Genomic DNA, 13,326 nt, shown 5'->3' with positions numbered 1-13,326 from the left:
CAACTACTGACCTTGTGGTTAGCACCCCAATTCACACCTGCTAAGCCCCCAGGGCTCCTAATCACAGTGGGTAGAGATTGAGGGATGGGGAGGATAACTGCTGGCATGAGTTGCCCAGAATTGGGAAAGTTTTCAATAAAACCTGAGCAACGTCCAAGGAGCCGCCTGCCTATTCTTCCCCATAGCATGGTATTATTCCTGACACTGGATTGCATTGTTGGGTTTTGGACACAATCTTACCGAGTACGCCTAGGCCTGGTTTTCGTCCTTTGTCAAGGTCACAGTGAGCTGAAAATTTTGTTGCCTGGGGGGACTTGTCGAATGAGCTCCGTTTTCACTTTCTCCATCTAGAGAAACAGCACCCTGTCCAAGTCCTCGCCAAGCCTCTGGTTTCTGCGACTCCCTGCCTACCTGTCTCTCCCACCCGCTGCCCCCCTGGCTGGCTCCAGCTCAGCCAGGTGACACTTCGCAGGGAACCCAAGTCATTTTTCTAGTGGCAAAACCCCCGGTAGGAAGGAGGGGAAAGTTTTAATCAAGTGGGTGTATTCTCCCAGGGAGAGCCAATACTTCATTTTAATTCCTCATTTCCCTTTGATGAAAACTTTAGTGAATTTTTATGATGTAGAATTTATAAGAAGGCTGGGTTTAGGTAATCAGCTTTAATATTTATACTCTTAGGGAACACAAAAATGGGAATCATTAGTAGGCATGCATAATTAATGAATAAATTATATCTCCCCTTTGTTTTCTTCCAGGTATAAGGAAATGCGAGAACTAGTGATCTCACCCAGCCTTACTGTAAACGGCGATTTCCCGGATAACGTGAAGCCTAACCCTGCTGACACTGATGCCCGGACTCTGAGCGGCATACAAGGTAGGCCTCCTGGGGCGAGTTCTGAGGACCCTGTGGGTTTGTGCTCATCCCTCGGAACCCAGGAAGGGGCTCCTGGTCTTAGGAAGTGTCTTTGCCCAAGTCCTGTCATGATCACCCTGTCTCCTGCCACCAGCTCGGTGGCCGCCTCTGGGCCAGCACTCTTCCTGGCTGGTGTGTGTAGTGCTAAGTGTTGACTGGTCATTAGCAGCAGAAGTGTGCTCGCTTGGCCGGGGCTGAACTTCCTGTCCTACTCTTCAGTTCCAGGAAATGCTGGAAAGTCCCAGTGCCTCTGAGTACCCAGGAGAGTCCCTCTCAGGTGTGGGTCCCGGGCCTGGCCCTGGGTGTGGCCGGCAGGGCTGTAGCTCCCAGCCCAGCCACGTCTTGGGAACGGGGTGTGCTATTAGGGCGAGAACTCATCTGCCTGCTACTTTCAAGTTGGGTTGGAGTCAAGGAAGCAGAGGCAGAGTAGTCTGTTCTTTAAGGAAAAAAAAAAAAGTATTGGCAAAGGATGCGGCTGGACTAGTTTCCACTAGAACAATTCGGGCCATTGTTTGCTCTGTTTGGGATCTGTCAGCCTTCCTGGTTGAGCTGGGAGTTAGCAGAAGGCATTAAGCTGTTATGTTGAACCATTGGGCTTAACCCTTTCCTCGGTCCGCTCTGGGATTTGCTGCGGGGCTTCTCGGACACCCCTCACCCCACCCCACCCTCCCAGCCTGTCTCCGGTCACTCCTTTGCTGTTGATGTTGGGTGCCAGCTGTGGGCACACAAGCTCTGCGGCTGCAATGGGAAACCAGAGAACTCTTGTGTGTCCAATCGAGGACAAAGTCGTAAGGAATTTGCCTGCTTCCAAGCAAATCAAAGCTTCCGTGAGTAATGGTTGCTGTCACCAGAACAATGACATGCCACTTGCGGGCTGGTGATGATGCTGGAACAATCCTGCTGAAAGTACCACCAAGGAGGATCTGGGCTCCCCCGGGGCCAAAACTGGGGGGAGGTGAGAACACGCCCTCCCTCTTCCTGGCACCTTGGGGCACCAGAGGAAGAAAGATAAGCCGTTCTGCTCCCGGAAAGAGTTACAGCCTCAGAAGCCCACAGAATCGGTTCGACTCTGTCCTATAGGGTCACTATGAGTCAGCTTCAACTCTGTCCTATAGGGTCACTATGAGTCAGCATCAACTCTGTCCTATAGGGTCACTATGAGTCAGCATCAACTCTGTCCTATAGGGTCACTATGAGTCAGCTTCAACTCTGTCTTATAGGGTCACTATGAGTCAGCATCGCCTCTGTAGTGGTGAGTTTGCTTTGAGGGAAAGGAAGGAGACCCCTGGCATCCTACCGGTGATGCATGTGGCTGTTGACCAAAAAGTTGCTGGTTCAAACCCACCCAGGTCCTCCAAGAGAGGAAGACTTGTTGATCTACTTCTGTAAAGATTACAGTCCAGAAAACTCCCGGAGGCAGTTCTATGGGGTCCATTCTGAGTCTCCATGGCAACTAGTCACAACAACAGACAACCGAGGGTGCCGGTTTCCAGCTCAGGAAAATCTGGGTCCCAGTGCTTCCCAGCCAAGTGACCTGGGCCAAATGTTTGCTCTCTCTGAGCCTCAGTATTCTCACCTGTCAAATGGACGGTGCAAATGGATAACATGCTCAACTGCTAACGGAAAAGTAGAAGGCGGGAATCCCCCCCCCGCCCGCCCCAGAGATGCCCCAGAAGAAAGGCGCTGGGGGTCGACTATGGAAAAAGCAGCCATTGGAAAGGCAGGACGCATAGCTCTGCTTGGATGCACCTGAGGTTGCTGGGAGTTCACTTGAGGACAACTGGTCGGTTCAGACGGGCACTTGTTGCAAGGATTGAGAGAGCGAATGCTTTGTCCTGGGCCAGGCACACCTTGGGGCGTGGTGAGTGGCTAACCTTTGTTCCACTGCAGTTTTTCTCTACCTCAAATCATCAGCGTGACTTCCAATCCCGGCTGCAGCCTGGCAGCCTGCCGCCCCGCCCAGCTCTCTGCCAGGCCTCTGCTTTGCCTGCTGCTGGTCACCACTGGAAGACTTCGCTTGCAAACCGGGATTCCTGCTTCTCTGGAAATACCAAGTGCTTCTGTGACGGCCCTGTTTTTGCCCTGCTGCTCCGGGGGACACGTCTGCCCCTTGCGTGAGAGGCGCCACTCTGGTCCTCATACTCCTTTTGTTCTAGTCCGGGCTCTTTTTGCTCATGGATGGGGCCTGCCTGGCCCCAGAAGGCATTTGAATTTGCAGTTTCTGTAGGATAGTTAAGGAGCCCTGGTGGCATAGTGGCTAGGAATTGGGCTGCTCACTGCAAGGTCAACAGCTCAAACCCACTGACTGCTCTGCAGGAGAAAGAGAGGATTTCTGCTCACATAAAGAATTACAACCTCCAACACTCACGGAGTGTCATTGTGAGTCAGCATCACCTCGATGGCCGTGCGTTTGCTCTGGTTTGTGGTAGGGCAATTGCCCTTGTGATTGAGAGGGTCACAAGCTGAGCTGCTAACTAGAAGACCAGCAGTTTGAGCCCACCAGCCAGCCAGCACCAAACAACAACAAGGAGCGAAGTAGTGCTGTCTCTATGGGTTTCTGAGATGTACCTCTTTTGGGAGTAGAAAGCCTCATCTATCTCCCGCGGTGCAACTTTGGTTTTGAACTGCTGCCTTTTGGGGCAGCAGCCCCACATGTAACCTGCGATGCCCGCAGGGATCCTACCCTCTCCTAAACACCAGGGCAAAGGCACACAGCTGTTCCTTCAAATTGTCCCACAGACATCCTCGTAGGTTGGGGGGGGGCATGGTTGCTTTTCTCTCTGTGGGTTTTATCGCATTCCATGGTCCATCTCAAAGCCAGATGCTAGAATGCGTGGCAGCAAGCTGGTGCTGCTGTTTCGTGAGCACATGCCTTGTGCTGGGGGCAGCTCAGTGCAGTGTAAATCCAGACCAGGCCTCCTCCTCCTCCATGGCCCTCACCATCGCAGCAAGCCCCTGAGCACTGCTGCCTGCCAGGCACTGTGTGCATCAACCGGTTAATCTCCACGACACGGAGGTGCAGCTTCAGTTCTCAGCTGGACTCTCACCTGCAGAGAGGCTCAGCGGCCCTGTCAAGCTGACCATACACAGGACGGAGCCAAAACTAGACCCTAGGCAGCCGACTCTAAGCCGGCTCGCTGACGCAGTCCCCAGTGTGGTACCCTCTGTGGTTGACAGCCCATCGGAACAGATGGGGAAGCTGAGACTTGGAGACTTTAAGTAGACCCCCCACCCATGCAACTGCCAGCACCCAGGCTCCAGAGCGTCCCCCCTCCTTACCCAATCATCCAGTTCCTGCCCAGCTCCTAAGAGTCTGCAGATCCCAGTTTCCCCACTCCAGACCCCACAAGCCGCCAGTTTGTTTTTTGATAAGGGGGTTATCAAAGTTCAGAGAAAGCAGATCTAGCGGGGTGACAGGATGCCCACTTTTCCTTCTCTGTCCTGTGAGATGGGCCGTGAGCTTCTGTGGCTAGGGATCTTCAGCTGCCAGACTGAGCAGTCCACCCTTCCGGTCCACTCCGTCACCTTGATGGGGGTGTCAGGTTCCCAGTGCAGGGAGGACCCCTGAGAGGTAGGAGGTCCCAGCGTGGACCCACAAGCCCCCCCAGTGGCTCCTTTGCCATCCTGGCACTGCCCTGTTCAGACATCCGGCCTCTTTCGGCTCAAGTAAGGACATTGTCAAATAGGATATTACATCAACCACATCATGTGTGCACACCAGTGAGGTGAGCTAAACTAGCAAGTGAGTAAATAAGTATGTGTTTGTTTCTTCTCCTTCCGAGAGATTAGACAGCATTGCTTGGGGTGGGGATTAAAGCCTTAATGTTATCACCTCACTGCCATCAAGTCGATTCTGACTCGTCATGTTCCTATAGGCCACACAAGAACTGCCCCTGTGGGGTTCTGAGACTGTAACTCTTCACTAGAAGAGAAAGCCTCATCTTTCTCCTGGGGATCAGCTGGTGATCTCAAACTGCTGACCTCTGAGCTAGCAGCACAACACAACCCACTGTGCCTGTCACAGTTGACTGCATGGCCTATAGGGTTGTCGCAGACTCATAGCGGCTCTCTAAGGGGTTACCAGGCTGTATGGGAGTAGACAGCCTCATCTGTCTTCCTGGAAGCAGCTGGTGGGTTTGAACCTTCAACCTTGTGATTATAATAGGTCCATGCTAGAAATGGACCGTTCATGTGTTTAAAGAAATGCACTTGACAATAGCATTAACATATTTGAAGGGCCTTCAGAAAGTCCATGGACAAACAATGAAAAGATGATGGGATTTTTCCCCATGAAAATGTTGAGGCCCCTTCGTATATGAGTTGTCTTAGAGTGGATGGTGTCAGGTTGGTTTCAACCCATAGCAAACTTCTGCACAACAGCACAATACACTGCCCGGGCCTAGGCCATACTCACGACTCTTCTGATGTTTGAGCTCAGTGCTGAAGCCACTGGTCAATCCATCTGCTCGAGGGCTTCCTCTTTTTAGCTGCCCCTCTACTTGACCGAGCATGATGTCCTTCTCCAGGGACTGGTCTCTCCCGACAGCGTGATCGAAGTCTATGAGATGAAGTCTTGCCATTCTTGCTTCTAAGGAGCATGCTGGTTCCATTTATTCCAAGACAGGTCCCGTGTGTTCTTTGGGCAGCCCATGGCACATCCCATATTCTTCACCAGCACCATAATTCAAAAGCATCGATTCTCCTTTGGTCGTCTTTAATCAGTGTTCAACGTTGACATGCATACAAGGCCATTGAAAGTACCGTGACTTGGGTCAGGTGTACCTTAGTCCTCAAAGTAACATCCTTGCTTTTCAGCCCTTTGAAGAGTCTTATGCAACAGATTTCCCAACGCAGTGTGTTGGTTGATCTCTTGATCAACTGCTTCCCTGAGTACTGATTGTGGATCGAAGCAAGACCAGCTTCATTTTCTCTGTGTTTATCATGTTGCCGATGGCACCGTGGTGAGGATTCGGAGTTGTAACCCATACTGAAGGCTGCAACCCTTGACCTTCAGCAGCATGCGTTTTAAATCCTCTCCACTTTCGGCAGGCAACGTTGTGTCATCTGCATCTCGCAGGTTGTTAATAAACCTTCGTCCAATCCATATGTTGCATCGTTCTTCCTATAGGGCAGCTTCTCGCGTGATTGGCTCAGCATACAGGTTGGATGAGCATGGTGAGAGGATGCAACCTTGACTCTCACCTTTCTTGAGTGGATGGGAGTGCGTCCGCTCAATCCGCCAGCTTTACACATTGAGCATCTGTGCCCTCATCTCTCACCTGCAACTATGACAAGAACTCCCCACCATGTTGCAGGTGCGTCGACACATCTAAGAGCCAACCTTCTCCCCTTGACTTTGCATCTCACGCTGGTTCCAGAGCGATGACAGTGTAGATCACCGTCCATCCTGAGCGCTAGTGACATTTCAAGGAAGGGCATGTGTGGTGCAAATGCATAGAGAAAAATCACTGTGTTAAAATTTTAAAAGCCCTGATTCCAGGAAAGTGACTTGGATCCAGTAGTCGGCTGAACTCAGCTAAGTACGCGGTAGACATGGGTTGCAGGATGGCATGGTTAATTGGAGTGCTGTCCTTTCTGGATGGATACTTGGGTGGATGGGTGAGGGGGTGGATGGATGGGTTGAGTGGTAGATGGAGGGTGGGAGGTGGGCAGGGAGTGGATAGAAGATGGGTGAGGGAGTGAATGAGTGGCTGGAGGATGTGAGGGTGGATGGCAGTTGGAGACATGAATGGATGAGGAGGAAGTGCTTGCAGGGATGGGTGGGGTAGCGGGATGAGTAGGGGTGTGTGAATGGGAGGATGGGTAAGTGGGTACAGAGCGGTCTTTTAGAATCACAGTCCCTTCAAGTTGGTATTGGCTTTGAATCTTCAGCAAAGGTTCCTAGCTTAACTCCCCTGCCTCAGTTTTCACATCTGCTCAGGGCACAGGTCACGACCTCCTCATTGGATTGTTAGGGGAATAAAAGAGAATGATTCTGCAGCACTGTGCCCAGTGCCTGGTCTGCACGGACCACGTGAGAAACTCTGGCTCTCCTTGGTGACTGTTCAAGGGAGAATCTGATTGGAATTGCATCCTGTCTTCTGGAACGGAAGGAAAATAGTTCACAAGACCAATAGGGGACATTTTTCTCTTTTAAAAGGCAGGTGGGTTTTCCACAAGACAACGCTCTCATTTCATGAAGTGTCTCCACAGAGGGGGGTCCTTCTGTGAGTAATCCTCCTTTGCTCCGCCTCTGCCTTGGGGTGAAGAGGTCTCAGCTTCGGTTTCAGCTCAGGGCCAGCCAGTGTGTGTTCCTGGCTTCCAAGCCAGGTGGAGCTGCCCAGACCTTGGCCTGGGTGCCAGCCCCAGGGGCCAGAGGCCAGCTTCCCTGTCCACCCCAGGTGACCTCCTGGGGACTGAGCACCCCGTGGATGGGAATGGAGCAGAAATGACGCCTTTGAAGGGAGGATGGCCACAGTGGTCCCCGCGTGGTAGAGAAGGCCGCAGACGCTTACACATCAGCGCTTCCCATGGTGAAGGGCTTCCCCAACCCACAGTGAAGACAGCCTCAGCCTTTGTCTTGTCTTGCCCTCAAGTCCTTGCGACATGCTGTCCAGAGAGACCGGTCCCTGGGGAAAAGACGTCGTGTTGGGTAAAGTCAAAGGACCGTCAAGGTGATGGGTTGACACCGAGGCCGCAGCGGGGGGTGTGAGGGCAGCAGGACCACACAGAGTTCCATTCTGCGTGCGGGGCGCTCTGACAGCTCAGGGTTGGAATTTGATAGCACCGAACAACCATAACCACCACAGCCTGCCCATTGCTTGGCACCACCAGGTGGTACACAGGGTGTAAGTCTCCCTTGAGGGTCCTCTGAGGAGTCTTGGTGGGTGGTCCTGTCGGCTGAGCTCAGCACGAGGTTGGCGGTACAAAGCCACCAGCCGCTTCTTGGGAGAACAATGGGGCTGATCCTCCCCTAGAGAGTTACAGCCTCGATAGCCTGCAGAGGGCCCGTCCCTGTGAGTGAGAAACCGCTCGATGGCCGTCGATCCATCTCCCAAAGGTCTTCTTTTTTGTTGACCTTCTACTTGAGGTCAACAACATGCCCTTCTCCTGAGATTGCTCCCTCCCAATAACGCGCTCAAAGACACGAGCTAGAGTCCCGCTGCTCCTGCTGCTACGGAGCATCCTGCCAATCCTCCTAGGACACGGGCGTGCGTCCATTCTTCTGACAGCCCAGCCGCCTTCACCAGCTCGTCATTCGCCGGCCTTGATTCGACTTCGGTCCTCCTCCTCGTTCATTGTCCAGCTTGTCCATGCCCGTGAATGGGTTGCAAGGACCCTGCCTTGGGTCATCGGAATCCTCTTGGTGACCCGTTTACTCTTGTAACACTTTAAATGCGATCCTCGGTCACTGGATTTAGTGCCCGCTGCCTCCATGGGCATTGCCTCTGGATTCAAGTAAATTAAGTCGTCAACTTCAGCGCTCTCTCCCTTGACCGTGCTGTTGTGTGTTGGTTCCAGTGGGAGGGGGGCTGTGTTCTGTCTGTTGAGTGTGATCCATCCCACAGGCTGTAATCTTTGTTCTTCATCAGTAAGAGCTTCAGAGGCAGCGTGGGCTCAAGCCTAGCAACAAGTGGGAGGGTAGCGCTTGTCCGGGCAGTTTTTGTTGGTTGTACACAGTTACCATGCACACCCTAGTCAGTTCCTGTGACAACAACAGAGCAAAGGTCCCGCTTCCAAAATATCAGTCATTGCAAACGCTACCGGGCACAGCCCTGCCCTGACATGTACGGGTCCCCACGAGTCGGCATCCACTCTGTGGCAACTGGCGTCTCTGGTCATTTGTCTAGTATCGTGGTTTTTGTTTTTTTTTTGAAAATTCCCCCTTTCACTCAAATGAGTCCACTCAGAGCTTCGAGCTGGTTTGTTCCGCTTCAGTGGCTTGCTGAGAATTTTCATTTCCATCCCAGTTATAGTAAATTGGAATCCCCTGCAGAAGATTCCCGGCTGATTCTTCGGTGCTTGTGTAAGGATCTTGTTAAAATGTGGATTCTGGCCGTGTCCTATCTGGGTGGAAAGAAATTCCCAGTAGGGCTTGAACTGGAATGAACTGTTTCGAAGCCTTCAATTCCCATAAAAGGCTGTCCAAAGTGAAAACCGGTGGCTTCGCTTGTTTCCACGGGTCTTGTGGGCGTTAACACACCGATAGTGACTTAAATAGAAAAGCGTTTGTTCTCTCTGCCCGCAGATTGCCCTGGCGGTGTGGGGGTGACACACTGGCCTGCTAGCTATCAGGTCAGCGGTTCAAATCCACCGAATCCCTTCTCCTGAGGAAGAGGGGACTTTCTGCTTCCGTAGATTTACCGCCGGGAACCCCACTCTGTCCTGCAGGGCTCCTCGGGTCAGAATGGCCTCGGTGGCAGTGCGTTGGAGGGGGTTCGTTTTGTAAGACGGTCCCACTCGGGGAGACGCTGGCCTCTGCCTTTCCTCTCGGTCCTCAACAGCACCCAGTCAGGGACCCATGGTTTGTCAGCAGTCAGATAGCCACTCAGTCAGAGTCAAAATGAGGGACTCCCCCCCAAGACTCCTGGTGCAGTGCTCCATCCTCCTTGGTAGGTGTCCCTTTCACTGTCCCTCCCCCTTCCTCCCCCCCCCCCCCCCCCCGCCCGCAAGGGAGGTGAGCTGATACCATTTCCGGCCATGTCCCCCTTGTGCAAGGCAAAGCCTACACTCACAACATCTCTCCACAGAAACTGTCTCATCTCACCGGGGATCAGTTAGAAGCAGGCCCCCGGGGTCCAATTAGACAGCATAATAGCAGGCGCTGCTCTCAGACTCATTAGCTTCTTAATCCTCCCAGCGAGAGGTGAAAAAAGTGTAAACATTCAACTGGGCTTAGGATTTAAGTGGTTTAAGCAGGGCCCGGGAGAGTGAACAGCAAGTGGCAGCTCCTGGGTGCTGGGCAGTTACCACTTGGCAGGTAGGGGCCTGGAGCCCTTCCGATCCCAGGTTATCACCCCATGTTGCAGATGAAGAAAGCCAAGTCTCAAAGAGGGGAGGTGACAGACACAGAGCCGCGGAAGCTACCTTGTAACAGAGACAGGGTTTGAATAGGGCCTTGCTGGTTTTTGAGGTGTTAGGTTCCGACTCATGGCAACCCTGTGTACGACAGAAACTACCTGGTGCGGAGCTACCCCTAAAATTGTGGATATGTTTGAGCCCATGTGGCAGCCAAGGGTCTCTCCTAACCGTGTTCAGAGCACGCGAGGTGACGCCTTGTCATCCTGTGCTCTAAGGAGCACTCTGGCTGTACTTCTTGCAAGACAGGTTGTTTTGGTTCTTTTGGCGGCCCATGGCACTGCCGCATTCTTCACCAGCGCCGTCATTCAACTGCATCCATTCTTCTCGAGTCTTCTTTATTCATTGTTCAACTTTGGAGCTTGGGGCCTCTTAAAAGCCCCATGGTTTCTTGGGGGGGGGGGGGATTCGTTAGCAAATTATGAGGTTGGGTTATAGACCTAGCCCACAGTTGGTACATGATAAGCATCTGTAAACTGTATGAATTCTGCATGTGCCTGGGAAAGTTTGCGGGTGTGCACACATACACCCCAGCTATGATTTCCTCAAAATAAAATTAAAGGAGTTGAATCTTACGCCTTTCTCTGATACTACGATATTATCCCCAGTATACACATGAATGTGTGACTTCTGATCTGAAGATTGATTTCTAGAACTCTAGAATTGTCAGCTTGTAGTGACTTATTAGGGGAGGTTCTGTATCAGGAGCAAGGAGCCCTAGTGGTGAACTGGGTAAGTATTGGGCTGCTAACTGACAGGTCGGCTGTTCGAATCCACCAGCTATTCCATGGGAGGAAGCTGTCCAACCAAACTCACTGCTGTGGAGTCTATTCTAACCCACGATGACCCTGAGGAGCAGGGTCTTGCCGCCATGGAAACCCTGGGGAGCCATTCTACACCGGACCATTGTGAGTTGGAATCAACTTGACAGCCACGGGTTGGGGCTCTGGTTATTAACCAATGGACCAAGCTTCAGTGCTCAAGGGTGATTCCCGGACCAGCTGCATCAGGAAAGCTTCGCAGCTTCTGCAGTCGATGGAATCGGAGCCTGCGGTTTGCCTAGATCCCCAGGGGAATCCCATGCACACCGCGATTCTAGGAGCACAAGTTCATACCCGCCTTACTTGCTTGGTGGTTTTCCTTTGCGCCTTGTGATCTACTCAAGTGCCTTCTGGCCATCTCCCCTACTACACAGTGGTCCCTAAGGACAGGGATCCTGTTTCTAGCAGATGCCTGACACTTCGTAATGCTGGAGTGAGTGAATGAATGAATGAATTGTCCCCGAAAGGTTTGACCCATTGCTTAGCTACAGTGATCCTGACCCCATCCTCACCCGCAGCAGGGTGGGAAGGAGCTGAGGTTTGGGGTTTTAATTAGAGCCAGAGAGAGATGTTCCTCCCCACTTGAGAACCAGCTGGTCATTGTATGCAGCCACCTCTTTGAGGTGCATGGCAATGACCTGGCTGCGTTGGTCCTTGGGTCACTGGGGCTGCTTTCACCACTGGCAATAAGTGGAAGTGAGTCCCAACAATGTCTAAATTATTGACCACAGCCTTGTAGTCTACAGATCAGTCCAAACAGCTGATTCAGTGGCCCAGACACAGTTCAGGATGGACGCTGGCACTCAGTCTCCATCCCCCAGGCCCCAGCACCACCCACAGTGTCACAGAGGTGGTGCCGCTGCTGTGATGTGTGGTGCCTCAGGAGCCTGGACCTATACACACACACACACACACACACACACACACACACACACCCGCCAAGAGCAGCGTCTGCTCCCAATGTGGATGAGCACATGTTTGAACTATGATCCTCAAGGTCAGCCGTTCGAGCACCAGCTTCTCCATGGGAGAAAGATGAGGCTTTCCACTGTGAACAGTTTCAGTCTGGGAAACTCAAAGGGACCATTCTACCCTGTCCTGGAGGGTCGCTATGAGTCAGAATCCAAGCGAGGGCAGTGAGTTTGATTGAGTTTCTGTGATCTTTGCAGAGTCGAATTGCCAGGTCTTTTCCCCCTGGAGCTGGGAGGTGAGTCTGAACTGCCAGTCTCTCAGTTCATGGCCAAATGTTTAACCTTTGAGCCACCAGGACTGCTGATATGGGGTGATGCTGCAGATGAAAAGAATTCATTTAGGTAGGGCACTGAGAGAGCGCTTGGCACCTGGCACGCATAGGGTAAAGGATGCACATTCCATCGTCTTTGTCACCGTCATTCCCTCGTTTAATTCCCACGGCATCCTTGTGAGATAAATCTGTATCTCCACAGCACAGGTCGAGACTGTGAGGCCCAGAGATCCTAGCAACCTGCCCCGAGCCCCAGAGGAAGAGCAGGAATTGCATATTGGCTTGTCAGCACCTCCAATTTAAGGGCTAAGAGAGACTCACCTCTGAGCCTCGGGGCGTTTTCAGGTGGCACGCGGACACCCTAGCAGTGCCCTGCCTAACAGGCATATGAATCATCAGAGGGTGCACACTGGGCTCGTTAGCCAGAGGGGAAATTGGGGTGCCTTGTTCAAGCTAATGTCGATCAGAAACACCCACAATGGCGTGTCCATATATGAGATTAGCCCTCAGGCCGACATCTCTGCCAGCTTCTCATCCTCGCCTTCATCGTCTGTCCCCCGGGTGCCTTGGGTGCCGAGGACCCAGTGATACGGGGCAGAGCAATGGCATCCGAGTCCAGGCCCCCCGCCTCTCCCTGTCCCCACCCCCACCCCACCCCCGGCCTGGGTGAAGGCAACCCACACGTGCCTTCCCTAGAGTGTTGGGGCCAACTTTATCTGAACCCCGCGAGTTGAGGCTGGACTAAAGACAAACGCCCCCCACCACCACCCCCGACCAACAAGGTGATGTCATCATCATCCGAAAAATGGATCGGTGATTGTCAAAGGCAGCCGGTGCTTACTAACAGAGGGGGCCTCTCGGGGTTGCCTTCCAGGCAAAGAAAAGAGGCTCTCGCTTGGGAGTCTGTTGAGCTGCTGTCTGCTTGTGGGACCTGGCTCGGCACCTTCCCTGGTCTCTGGGCTCAGTGTCTCCGCCTGCATAGCTGCTGGGAGGGGTGGCTGCCCCTCTGGTGTTCAGACACTGCAGCTGCTTTCTCTGCCGCCCTGCAGGCCCCGCGCTCCCAGGGAAGGTTCCCGAGCAGGAGAGGCCTGGCATGTTCCGCGGCAGGTGGGCTGTTGTGGTGGAGAAAGTCCCTAGCTGTCCTTCCAGCGGCTCTTCCTGCTTCGTGGCGGTTGTGGGACATCCCCCTGACAGCTCACGCCCTTCAGATGCTCCTAGTCCCTGCAGGGCAGCCCGCCTTGACCCTCCGTGCACCTGTTACTTGAGGTTGG

The 13,326-nt window shown here is 53.0% G+C and overlaps 1 protein-coding gene across 1 annotated transcript in view; it reads left to right on the top strand.

Moving 5' to 3' along the window:
- Positions 1 to 761: 761 nt before the first annotated feature.
- Positions 762 to 13,326, top strand: part of EYA2 (EYA transcriptional coactivator and phosphatase 2) — a 155,627-nt gene continuing 143,062 nt past the window's right edge. Inside the window, exon 1 of the mRNA XM_075527749.1 lies at positions 762 to 874. The gene's annotated coding sequence lies outside the window, so the exon portion shown is untranslated. The remainder of the gene's footprint in view (positions 875 to 13,326) is intronic.

Source organism: Tenrec ecaudatus, chromosome 12 (assembly GCF_050624435.1).
Source record: "Tenrec ecaudatus isolate mTenEca1 chromosome 12, mTenEca1.hap1, whole genome shotgun sequence".
Classification (NCBI taxonomy): Eukaryota; Metazoa; Chordata; class Mammalia; order Afrosoricida; family Tenrecidae; genus Tenrec; species Tenrec ecaudatus.
Note: the sequence above shows the minus strand (reverse complement) of the source record. Positions and strands in the feature narration are given on the sequence as shown.